The following is a 13565-nucleotide window of genomic DNA, read 5'->3' as shown; positions in this document are numbered from 1 at the left end:
GCCACGGAGACTATGGGAAGAGGATGAGAGTCATCAGGTTCAAGTTGTCCTCAGCAACTGCCTCAGGACAAGTGGGTATGAACCTTCCTATTAGGAGCCCCAGCCAGTGCCTACACCACAGGATTCATTCATCAGAATTTCCTGCCTTTGAGTTTCCCCTTCTTAAGGTCATGGTAATGGCTGGATCGGTTGCTTTAGTGGGAGTGGCTGGGTGGAACGCGCCACACCCTGGACAATGACGGGAGTTTCTGCACGTGATGATGTTGTGTATATCTCATACTTTCCTGGATCTTCCTCTCGTACCAGATGTTTTCTAAATCTCTTCCTCTGCGTTCTTCTCTTCCTCTACGTTCTTCTCTTCACCTGCTTCTATCTCTTCTATCATCTCCTTCCATTTTATCTTTTCTCATCATCTTCTCTAACTTTGTGGTGCATGATTCTCGTAGAATGATACAAGACGCCTTCCAGCCTCCGAGCGATGATGAAAAGATGTATACTGTATAACAGCATATGTTCTTCATGAGACATCTCTGTTGTCGCCTAGTTCACAAGAAGATCAGATTTCTGTCTTGGCTTCGTGCGTAACTTTCCGCCAATGTTACTTGCTAGGGCAAATATCACAAGACACAGTATGTAGTTAAGAAGACACAGGGTAGCAGGGGATCAGACTACAACCACTTGTATGTACCCTTACCGGATGACAGCGGCTGGACACCCGTACCCCACCAGAGTAAACACAGAGTAAAGGATCGCTAATAACAGTTCTGATGAAGTATATCATGACTCTTTCACTCTCTCATTTGTTTTTTATGGTGGCCGGAACGCCACGGGCAACTGGATGCGCTATTGATGGCTATTTGATATATATATATTTATATTTATATATATATATATATATATATATATATATATATATATATATATATATATATATATATATATATATATATATATATATACAGTATATTATCCCTTGGGATAGGGGAGAATGAATGCTTTCCACGTATTCCCTGCGTGTCGTAGAAGGCGACTAAAAGAAGAGGGAGCGGGTGGCTGGAAATCCTCCCCTCTCGTTTTTAATTTTCCAAAAGAAGGAACAGAGAAGGGGGCCAAGAGAGGATTTCCCTCAAAGGCTCAGTCTTCTGTTCTTAACGCTACCTCGCTAACATGGGAGGTGGCGAATAATATGAAATATATATATATATATATATATATATATATATATATATATATATATATATATATATATATATATATATATATATATATATATATATATATATATATTTATATTTATTTATTATACTTTGTCGCTGTCTCCCGCGTTTGCGAGGTAGCGCAAGGAAACAGACGAAAGAAATGGCCCAACCCCCCCCCATACACATGTATATACATACGTCCACACACGCAAATATACATACCTACACAGCTTTCCATGGTTTACCCCAGACGCTTCACATGCCTTGATTCAATCCACTGACAGCACGTCAACCCCGGTATACCACATCGCTCCAATTCACTCTATTCCTTGCCCTCCTTTCACCCTCCTGCATGTTCAGGCCCCGATCACACAAAATCTTTTTCACTCCATCTTTCCACCTCCAATTTGGTCTCCCTCTTCTCCTCGTTCCCTCCACCTCCGACACATATATCCTCTTGGTCAATCTTTCCTCACTCATTCTCTTCATGTGCCCAAACCACTTCAAAACACCCTCTTCTGCTCTATCAACCACGCTCTTTTTATTTCCACACATCTCTCTTACCCTTACGTTACTCACTCGATCAAACCACCTCACACCACACATTGTCCTCAAACATCTCATTTCCAGCACATCCATCCTTCTGCGCACAACTCTATCCATAGCCCACGCCTCGCAACCATACAACATTTTTGGAACCACTATTCCTTCAAACATACCCATTTTTGCTTTCCGAGATAATGTTCTCGACTTCCACACATTCTTCAAGGCCCCCAGAATTTTCGCCCCCTCCCCCACCGTATGATCCACTTCCGCTTCCATGGTTCCATCCGCTGCCAGATCCACTCCCAGATATCTAAAACACTTCACTTCCTCCAGTTTTTCTCCATTCAAACTCACCTCCCAATTGGCTTGACCCTCAACCCTACTGTACCTAATAACCTTGCTCTTATTCACATTTACTCTTAACTTTCTTCTTCCACGCACTTTACCAAACTCAGTCACCAGCTTCTGCAGTTTCTCACATGAATCAGCCACCAGCGCTGTATCATACATATATATATATATATATATATATATATATATATATATATATATATATATATATATATATATATATATATATATATATATATATATCCTCACCTGACCCCCTTCTCTGTTCCTTCTTTTGGAAAAAAAAAAAACCCAGCTGGGAGCAACACGGTCGTAAGGAAATAAACAAAAGGTTAAACTCAACTCTGAAAATACTGCAATGTATTACCTTCTTGACACGACGTAACTCAAGTCGAGAGCGATCTGTCTCCATTCCTCAACCGTAGCTCTACCACATTTTGTACGTAGAAGTGTGGTACACCATCTCCTTCAAGTTGTTTTGAACGTGTTAGGGAGGACCAGTGTGCCCTGACAACAGGGACAAGAAATTCGTAATAGTACACGTGCGGCTGTGCGTGTACCGGCAGTCCCCTTTGCGCTCTGCTTATATCTCATTCTGTTCTTTTATTTTCATTTGTAAAAAAAAATAAAAGAAAAAAGCTGTGATCATTTGGCACAGGCCTGTTAAGAGTTGTTTTGCCGCGTGCGAAAGAGACCCTATGAGCGACAGGTACACGACTTGAATGTATATGTGACGTTTTAATACATGTGTTCATGACTAACATAGGCTTGCACTCATCTCGGTCTAGCAAGCTAATAATTGATAGATTTCTTAGGCCACACACGCAGTAATGGATGCAAACTCGTGGGCAAACATTTAACAGTAATGTTGCGATGCATTTGATTAACAGGTTTTGCGTGGACAGATGGGCCTTTAAGGTAAAGCTGGCTGCGGTTACTGACGAAATAACTCTTTGAAATAACCCATAATAAATGAAATAACCCATAATAAACGAAATAACCCATAATATATGAAATAACCCAAAATAAATGAAATAACCCATGATAAAGATGTGCTTCAGGACATCATCGTCGAATCCATCTTCCTAGAGAATCAAGGAGCGAGCCTTCAACATCGGGTTGCATCTGAGAGTAAGCCTTCTTCTCTTACCAAGGACAGCCGACCCTTCTAAGTGATGCAACAGTAGTACAAAACCTCATAAATGATTACTTTTGATGCCAATGATTACATAGAAATCATGATTCAGGTTCTGGGTGATGTGGAAGACAACGAACACGAAGTGAGGCTCATCGGCGAGTCTGCTATACGAGGACAGCTGGAGGAATTCTGCTCCAGGAACCCTCCACACTTTCTTGTTTTCCAGGTGCCAGATGATGTTCTTGATGCAGTAGACGAGGTTTGTGGCGGTACCACATAACATACTTGATATCTAACACGTAGGTACTGACAATGTGAACGCCTTCTTCAGCAAGGTGTTCAGTCTTGATGGTAGGTTAATGAACCTCTGATTTCAGGAAGGCGTCTTGAGCTCAAAGACTTGATGGCATCATCTCTACATGCAGTCTGGTTTGTTTATGAAGGACGAACTACACCTGAATGAAGTAGGAATTGCGCATCTTGATTGGCTCCATAGTGAGTCTACACGTGCGTTTTGGCCAATAATCGGAGCCCGTGTGGAGCAGACCCGTCTCCCTTCGTAACTTTCCATCAGAATAAGTTTCAGTCTCTTGTAATAATAGTTTATCTTAACCCTCGAAGTACACACAATAAAGTCTCAGAGTTAGTGACACCAGAGTCGGAAGGAAAGTATATGATTGCCGTATCCGAATCTTGGTTAGATATCAACAACAGACATAACCTTGCCGAATGTTCAATTCCTAGCTCCTCACTCTTTAATAGGGATACGGGAAACATAACTGGCGGTGTTGTCTTGCTCTTCGTTAAAGTTCATTCAAATTCCATAGTGACAAAATTTTATAGCCTTCGAAAATGTGGACGTCATATTTATGGAACTTGAAAATAAATTTCGTAAGAAAATACCAATAGGACTAGTTCACAGGGCTTCTCGCACAGACGCCAGAGGTAGACGAGAGATATCATGATCAATTACAGGAAATTTGTAACGACCAAGATTCTGTCATAGCAGGAGATTTTAACATTCTGGTACCTAAATGGTGAGGATCACTCTTCAGTAGCTCCGTTCGTGGACTCTACCTAGATTGCTTGATAGCGCCCTCATCCAATTAGTCGAGAAACCTACTCGAGACGAGAATATATTAGATTTAGTTCTTACTACACATGAGGATGTAGTTAGAAATGTTGAGGTGGGAAAAAAGTTTAATACAAGTGATCACCGATATATTACTTTTGAGGTTGTTTTCAAAAACCGCAGGTAATGTTGGCCAGCGTGACACTTGCGGGAAAAAAAAGAACGATTTCAGATATGCAGATTCAAATGATTGCATTGATCTTGACATGCAATGGGTTAGAGGATTCGAACGCAAGTCCTACGTCTTTCTATTCATCCACTGCCTGTGGCTGTGATAGGCTGTCCTTCTACATGGATTATTTGTCAGGAAATGGATGGAAGTTCACAGCGACATAGAAATATGTACCCGTTTATTCAGCCGTATTTCAACGTTAAGATGTAAAGTATGGTTATAAACAACGTTAAAGTGCCCTACTGCATTCATAGGTTAAACAGCTGTTGAAATCCAACGAGCATTAACATGTGAATACCTCGAAAGTGCACTTGGGAACTTATCGTGTTTCATTTCCTCGTGGACTCAGGAAATGAAACACGATAAGTTCCCGAGTGCACTTTCGTGTAATAATCACATCACCAGGGGAGACACAAGAGAGAAATAACAGTCAATTGATATACAACGAAAAGACGTAGCTAGGACGCCATTTCGTAAACATGTGATTGTCCAAGACAGACAACGAGCATATCATAAACTTATTATGTGGACAAGAAGGTGAATTGTTTATAAATTTTATCAACAATAAAGTTATCTAATTTGTATAGACCTTCGCTAACGTTAAGATTATAATTCTTTGTGCATTTGATAATAGAGGATTCAATGGTATTTCTCGTGATAATGGAGTTAGACTTGATAACTGAGATGGCATTACTACGGTCAATACAATGATCATAGTTTTTAACGTGATTAAACAGGGTATTTGAATCTTGTCCTGTTCTTATACTATATTTATGTTGCTTAAGTCTAAGAGAAAGATCCTTACCAGTCTGCCCAACATAAAAGTTACCACAATTTCTATATGGCACTTTATAGATGCACCCAGGAGAATTTTCTGGTGAATTCCTGATTAAAATATTCTTTATAGTATCATTGTTGCTGAAGGCAACATTTGCATTAAGGATTTAAGCAACATGGGAAGTAATATAAAATCATTATTAAAAGGGAGAACTAAAAGATTGTTGGTGTCAATTGGAGGTTTGGGCTCTACTCTATAAGATGATTTCTTTGCTAACTTGAGGGATCTATCAAAGAAAGATCTAGGGTACTTTAACTTAGATCCAATAGAATATATCTTCTCAAACTCATATATATGCTCATATATCCATTATTACTCATCTCAACATGACAGAGTTGAATTATCATCATTTCAATCTATGTTCCTTACGGCATTACGTATTTGCAGTCCAGAGTATATTGATGATGAGTTTGAGAAGATCGTAGTTTTTAACGTGATCAAACTGGAGTAATACCATCTCAGTTATTAACTCTAACTTCAGTACCACGAGAAATATTACTGAATCTTCTATTGTTAAATACACAATGAATTATAACCTTGATATTAGTGAAGGTCTATACAGATTGGATAGCTTCATTACTGATAAAATTTGTAAACAATTCACCTTCTTGTCCACATAATGAGTTTATGATACGCTCGTTGTCTGTCTTGGACGATCGCATGTTTACCAAATGGCTTCCTAGCTACGTCTCTTCGTTGTATATCAACTGACTGCTATATTTCTCTTTTGTGTCTCCCCTGATGATGTGATTATTACACGAAAGTGCACTTGGGAACTTATCGTGTTTCATTTTCCCCTGAGAGCCGGTTTTCTCTAATGCACATAGAACTGAAGAGAACAACATATTTAGAGTTATTAATCTTCTTTCTTATGTTCTCTAATTTTCTCAGTATTATTCTACCATTAGGTGGATGTTCAAACACTAGTTGTCCAAAGTTATCCATATATTTCAGTCAATCTTTTGCCTTCAGAGAGGCATCATCAGGAATCTACAAAAAAGAAAAAAAAAGCTGCATCAGAAAACTTGGGAAAAAAACACACGGAAAAACACAGTAGATAGCACATAAAAGTAAGAGAAAGTACTAAAAGTGAAAGAAATGAAGAACAATATCAAACGAAGTAGGAATATAGAACACTAAGTTGGGCCAAGCGAGACTTTTATTGTCCGGATGTGGAGTTGAGGTCAGGCTGGGCTCGTCTGATTCTCTCTGACCTTCGTAACCCACGATCGGGTTAGGTCAGTGACGCGTTCCTCCCGTCCAGATATGGCGGACTTAGAAGCATGTGGCGGGTCAGTGATTTGTCCTAACTGTCCTAAAAAGTGTCCTAAAAATCTTGCCCTGCGGACATCTGAAAGCTGCTTCCATGGTGCAGGCACGTAACATTTCTCTTGATATATCTCTGGGCAGGGCAAGCTTTATCAGCAGGTGGATGGCATAGCCACTGGGTCCTCCCTGAGGGTTGTCTTCGCGTAGGCATTTATGTCCTGTGTCGAGACTACAGCACTGCGACCAGAGAACATGACACCCTAGATTTACTGTAGATATATAGACGACATTTTAATCTGCGTCGATAACTTAAAGTCACTGGGAAAACCTTTGTAACCGACTCAAAGAAATTTCAGGCTTTAAACTTTACAGTGGAGCTGAATATTAGTACTAAAATTTCTTTTTTGTTTGTAATAGTTAATGCCAAAACAGGGCCTTTCGTCACCGATGTTTAAAGAATGCCCACCAACCAAAGTAATCCACAGTTATCATTCTTTCAGCCATACTGTTTCCCTATTCTCTCCAGCCTATATCAGTTCGAGATCATCTTCGACTCAAATTTATGAGCTCTATGGTTTCACAGCTTGAAATCTTATTATTCACGAGGTTTTCCTCTGATTATCCTCGAGAGATCCATCATAATATGTGACAAGCTCTTGGAAGGAAAGCTAAAGCCCTCCTGTACTCTGTCTCGAGGCAACGAAACACTGCAGAGTGAGACAGTTTCTGTCTTACAGACGAGATACGACAGCGGCATCATTTGAGTCCTTAGGAGAAAATTGATAACCGGTTTCTGACGTACAATTAAGCTTTGACAATGGTTCTTTGACGGCACATCTTACACCTTCTAAGTTAACTCTCGCGTGATCCACAGCTATGTCATGGCTCGCACATTTTTCAGTCCTTTTATGTGCGGATTTTGGATCGGGTGATGCATCAGATTTCCAATTTCATGGTCATTGACTCGGAATATCCTCATAATAGGTGCTTTTTATAAAGCCTATCGAGGATCTGGTGCTGACTCTAGAGAAGTCGAGCTAGGGAAACTATGCGCCTCCCTGACACCGTGATGAAGATCGAAGCATTTTGATCGTGTGATTCGCGACAATGGTTGGTGGAGAGGCCGGTGAAGGGTTAACGGAGGCGTTGCTTGGTCAGACCTGCTGGGTGTAGGACCCCAACATCCGAATGATTTGACACAGTCAGTACCTCAACAGAGGGACTAGCAGCAGCAACAGGAGGCGGCGTAACCCGTTAAACCTTTTTATTTCCAATTTTTCCCCTGTTGTCCTTGTGTGTGTGTGTGTGTGTGTGTGTGTGTGTGTGTGTGTGTGTGTGTGTGTGTGTGTGTGTGTGTGTGTGTGTGTAGGTTGCCTTACGTCACAGAGGCGGCCAGATATGCCTGTAAAGTTCGGTCATGCGGGTGAGTGAATGACCATCGCTCTGGAAACACAAAGTTTTCCCCGAAACAATCTGGTAAAAACGAAGAAGATAGGTAAAGGCCAGCCAGGCCTTTGAGACGGCTGTAGCTTGGCAGGAGGAGTGTGAGGGACTTCCTCAAGCTCCTGGATATATATATATATATATATATATATATATATATATATATATATATATATATATATATATATATATATATATATATATATATATATACAAAGAGAGAGAGAGAAAGAGTGACATCCTATGATGAAATTTTGCCTCAACAGTGGGGCAAACACGTAGCGCTCACCACTTGCCTTACTTGTTGACTTATACTACTTACGTCGCCACGTACATGATGCAGCTTTCAACCCGAAGTTTATCAGGGACTGACCTAACCTAACCTAACCAATCTAGTATTATCACAAATGTTTCTTAAGTTGCTCCACGAACGCTTCTTTCTTGCTTTAGTACCAGAAGGAATAACCTTTCCTAAATTGTTTTTGCTGGATTCTTTGCATGCCTTCGTCTGATTTATTTTTCGCAAATTCCTTTGGTATTATTCCAGAAGTGATACTTCTGTTCCATGTTGATATGGTTTCAGACTTCAGACAGTATTTTTGATGCATCTATCTCGCCTTTTTGCTAGGCTACGACTTTGCTAGGCTGTACATTTCGGGCTACGGTGTTTTTTTGTTTTTTTTCACCTTTTCAGATCATCAGTTCTGCTTGGTAATTGTTTTTGAATTCTCTCCAACTTTTATCTTTCCATTTGTTTGACTGGTGACCGTGCAACATAACAGTAAGTATTAAATTTTCTTTCCTCTGTATGTATTAATGATCTACATCATTATCTTTGCCTTTCGTTGTGATACGTTATCATTATCATACCACTCATTATTTTGCATGGTGGTATACTATCTTATCGATGAGCTCCTTGAATTGAAGTTTATCATTGTGATAACATCTAGATATTCGACGTTTTCCTCATTCCTTTTTTTCCCCTCTGTGCCATCACAGTAAGACGTCAGTAATTTGTTAATGTTCACTTCTGTCTGTATGCAACTTTTCTTTGTCCCCCTCTATGCCTATTGTCTTTATTACCTGCAGAACACCTTATCATTCTTTCCTTCACGTCTCTTCTATGTCTGAGATCAACATCATAAATACTTTCAATATTCTTTTGGTCAGAGAGAAGCTCTTTGATCATTCTTTTTCTATTTTGTTTCTACTAGTAATTCCTAACACTTGCCCAATGGTCCAACAAAAATCTAGGAATACAGTGTTCAATTTCCTTTTCTTGCGATAGAGTATTACATTTATCACTGTAGCGAGTATAGTTGAGCTTCATAATTTTATCAGGTATCAATACATGCTGACCTTCGTTTATAAACATGTTGCTTATCATATACTTAAGGAAGGGCTCATTTGTCACTCTTTTTCATATACTTTGATCGTATACGATGTCAGGCTAAGTGATCGATCCTTTTTTGGGTATGAGCTTAGACTCTCCTTCGTGTATTGGTGTTGTATATTCTATATTGAAATGATCGATGCTCCGTCTTCATTAACACCCTCAAATATCTTGCTAACTAAGATCTTTGACTTCTCTAAGAAGATGTCATCTGGTCCTGCCACTTACTTCTCTTTAAGATGGTCATTTGTTTGTTATGGCTATGTCTGTCATCTGTGCGGCCATGTTCATCGTACTAAATTACATATTTCATCATCTATATTTTCTTTTTATATTTGCAGCAAACTTACTTCCGCTCGTTGATTTGCAGTTGACCTATTTTCCAAGGGTCACTATTATATTGTTCCTTTTTTTCATTCTTTATGAGACCCCGTCCCAGATGGTTTGTTCTCTGTTCTCTCCATATATACAAACTGAACTTTTGGATTCTGTTCCACGTCTTTTGATTGCCTTCTCCTTATATTCTGTGTTCGGTGCGACTTCATAATATCCTTCTCAGCATTTTTTATGGTTCCTGGCAACTCTATCTTTACTCATAACATATCTCCTCTTTTTCTTCAACCACTGATGTCTCTCTCATGTCATCTTTCTCTTGAATTGTCCTTCTTTTCGTATGATGTCATTCATTTCATCATTTGTCCTGTTCTCTGATAATCAAAATTATTCCTTTTTAGTTCGTGCTTTTGTGCTGTTGAAATTCTAATCCCACTTTGCAACTGATAAAGTTATCAGCCTCACTCCATTCTATTTTACGAATATTTCAATTCAAGTTGCACATTTCTTTTGTCTCCTGCGCTACAGTGTTGTGTCTGTTATCATCTAAATTTCTTCTGTAGTCCGTAGTCAATTCTATCACATGATCTGAGATTTCTTTTTATCTTTTAACTATATTTCTTTTGTGACGAGTGTGACGTCTTTCGTGAAAAGCACGGGCAGAAATGTTACCGTCTCTTGTTAGTCTGTGGGTGACGTGAGTTAGACCGTATATGTCTCACTTAGATTCGTTATATATTTTCTCGAACTGTTCCTTTCATCTGCTGATGTATTAGTATTATTCACTGTCTTAGATTTATACCTGCAGCCATGATCTATATCTTTGGCTCGCCCCATCAACGAAGTCACCAAAAGTCACGTGAGGCAGGTGTGCTGACCCAATTATGGTCGGTGCGGGTGTGTCTCTACACCGCTCATCATAACTCCTCCACTTTTGTTGGTATCTCATCAAAGAGAGAGAGAGAGAGAGAGAGAGAGAGAGAGAGAGAGAGAGAGAGAGAGAGAGAGAGAGAGAGAGAGAGAGAGAGAGAGAGAGAGAGAGAGAGAGAGAGAGAGAGAGAAGTAATGTTAGCATGGTGAAGGTGACGGTCTGAGCCGAGAGAGAGAGAGAGAGAGAGAGAGAGAGAGAGAGAGAGAGAGAGAGAGAGAGAGAGAGAGACACTTTACGATGGGAGACAGCCACAGTCGTAAGGTGTGGAAGGGGGTCGTCAGAAAAATTGTGAAGAACATAACTTTTGTAGGAATGGAAAAAAATGTGATCAGACGTGAAGAAATAAAAGCTTATCGTGACAGAGTGAGAACCAACGTCTGTATGATGGTCACTGTCGAGAAAGATGAGAGTATGGGGGATGGATATTGCCAGGCCACCTTCATCACGGTGATGGAATATGCCCCAGACCATCGTCAGTAGGATGAAGATAATGAGAGTAACAGGAGTAGCAAGATAACGGATAATGTACCGGCATAGATAAAAGATAAGTTCAGGTTCAAGTGGTGAAGTTGTTATCACCACTAGGGTTAAAATGATGAAGGATGGTGAAATCTACGTCAGTGCGTTGAGGCAGGTTGAGCTGCAGACGGACGTATGATAAGGTATGATGATAACACGATGAAGAAGCACAGTGAGAGCAAGTCAGTATGATGAAGGGAGGAATGATCGATCATCAGGGTGATGAAGGAGGATGAGACTATGATAACATCATGTGTGATGACGGAAGCAGATGTTCATAACAACTCAATACGTCACTAATGACAGGTGTTTCTACGATAATAGTGAGACTGAGTTTAAACCACTCCAAGAAGGTTAACCCAAGAGCCATGAACATGAACTTTAGAAACCACATAAAGAACTTTAGAAACCACAAAGGGAACTTAAGAAAGCAAGAAAGAGAACTTCAGAAGCCACAAGAGAACTTCAGAAACCACATAGAGAACTTAAGAAACCAAAAACAGAACTTCAGAAGCCACAAAGAAGTTTGAGAGGCATACTTTCCTCAGGTTGTACATCAGGTTCTAGTGACATCATACAGTGTTTATCATGTAACGTCATTTTCACATTAAGCGTAAGTAATAAAGATGAAAACGAAGCACTTAAGAAATCTTGTCGACACGAGTCTCAACAGCAGGAGGACTGCCCCCCCGTCTTCTGACTTGTGAGGTGAGGTTAGCCGCACATACAGGCCAACCCAATTCATGGCCCTGCTGCCCCTCACAAATCTTGCCTCGAGCGGACAAGATATAAAGGAGCGTCCGGGTGGCAACACACCAGAGTTCGTTAGTGACATCGCTGTTGCCGTATTTTGGGCTGCTAGGGCAACACACGTTGATATAAACCACCACGTAAGAATCTTACATCGGAGCATGTTATTCGTCTAAAAGAGGCTTAAAGCCCTCAGATCCTATAGCCAGAGACTGCAAAAGACACTTCACATCGCTTAAGATTTATGATAATGTAAATATCCTAACATTAGGGTCGTGAGACGTTGCCATGATATTGAGGTGACGTTTCAAACTGCGTTGATTTCAAGTGTGGAACGAAAGCTCTGGGATCTTCTACCATAGTGAGGCCACGAAGAATGTCACCTAGTCAAGAATCCTACTGGGACGTCCACTGAGGGAGCAATGCACTGGGGACCTTAAATCCAGCAAGTTTTGACTGTGTTCTTGACACCCGTTGCTCTTGAAGCTTACCCACAGTAGAACACAGTATCGGAAACATAAGTCACTATTTATAGTGACGTGACAGTCTTGCGCCTGGCAAATCTAACACTATTCTCCACCATTTATGGTACAGTCACAGCGCCATAGGTGTTCAGCTCCCAGTGACAGCTTTTGGATATCTCATGTCAAGAATGATCGGTGTCGATCGAATAAACTTTAACTTTTTCTTCATTTGCTTTCTAATAACACGCACCTTACCACTTCCTTTAGCCTCTTGAAGACGATAGTACGACCCTTGAGCACGACAGTTTGGACCTCGAGTGTAATAACTTTCTCTTTCACCGAACCCTTACGATCAAAAGAAAAAAAGAATAGATAAAATAAAAGCCTCGCCATCATATCCTAGGCTCGGTATCGTCTTGCCAAACGGTATGACCATCATGTCGAGGGATTCGACGCCTGTCGTTATAAATCAACCATGATATCCGCGAGGATGGTGGAATTTGTGTTCACGTCAATCCCAATTTCACTTACTGATTCCATTACATATGAAATGTTGATGCTCCATCTTTCATCCATTATTTTCAGTGGATGCAGTCAAGTAGACGAAAAACAATAGTAACAATAGTTAATCAAGGCAATAAATCTTGTTTCAGATAAAGCGCCTAACACCAGAAAGAAAACATTGTAATTATATCGATACTTTACGGTTCATTTCCATTTGTTTGAATGGAGGCCAAACATTATTATGATTTCCTGGTGATCAAGTAAAAAAAAAGTTAACTTACGTTTTTTTCTCTCATTAGCTTTTTTTTCTACGATTTCTACTCCGGTGGAAAGACTCATTATTATATCAGGAAGGGGGGTAAAATAACCACTCTTATTTATCCACCATAAGATTATACACATTCAAAGTAAACTACATAAGACCCGAAATCAGTACCTATTTTCTACGACCTCTCACTTATCTCAGAAGACTTTAAAAACGAGTATTCATTAGAATTATGATTTTAGTCATGTTTTAGGTAACAATTATTACCATATACGGGACTGTATTCCTATTGTATGGACATATGTGTAACACGTAACG

The 13565-nt window shown here is 40.0% G+C and overlaps 1 protein-coding gene across 1 annotated transcript in view; it reads right to left on the bottom strand.

Annotated features, from left to right (window-relative positions):
* The window catches only part of LOC139749436 (uncharacterized), a 1258504-nt gene that overhangs the window by 354594 nt on the left and 890345 nt on the right, over positions 1 to 13565 (bottom strand). The window lies entirely within an intron of this gene.

Source organism: Panulirus ornatus, chromosome 7 (assembly GCF_036320965.1).
Source record: "Panulirus ornatus isolate Po-2019 chromosome 7, ASM3632096v1, whole genome shotgun sequence".
Taxonomy (NCBI): Eukaryota; Metazoa; Arthropoda; class Malacostraca; order Decapoda; family Palinuridae; genus Panulirus; species Panulirus ornatus.
Note: the sequence above shows the minus strand (reverse complement) of the source record. Positions and strands in the feature narration are given on the sequence as shown.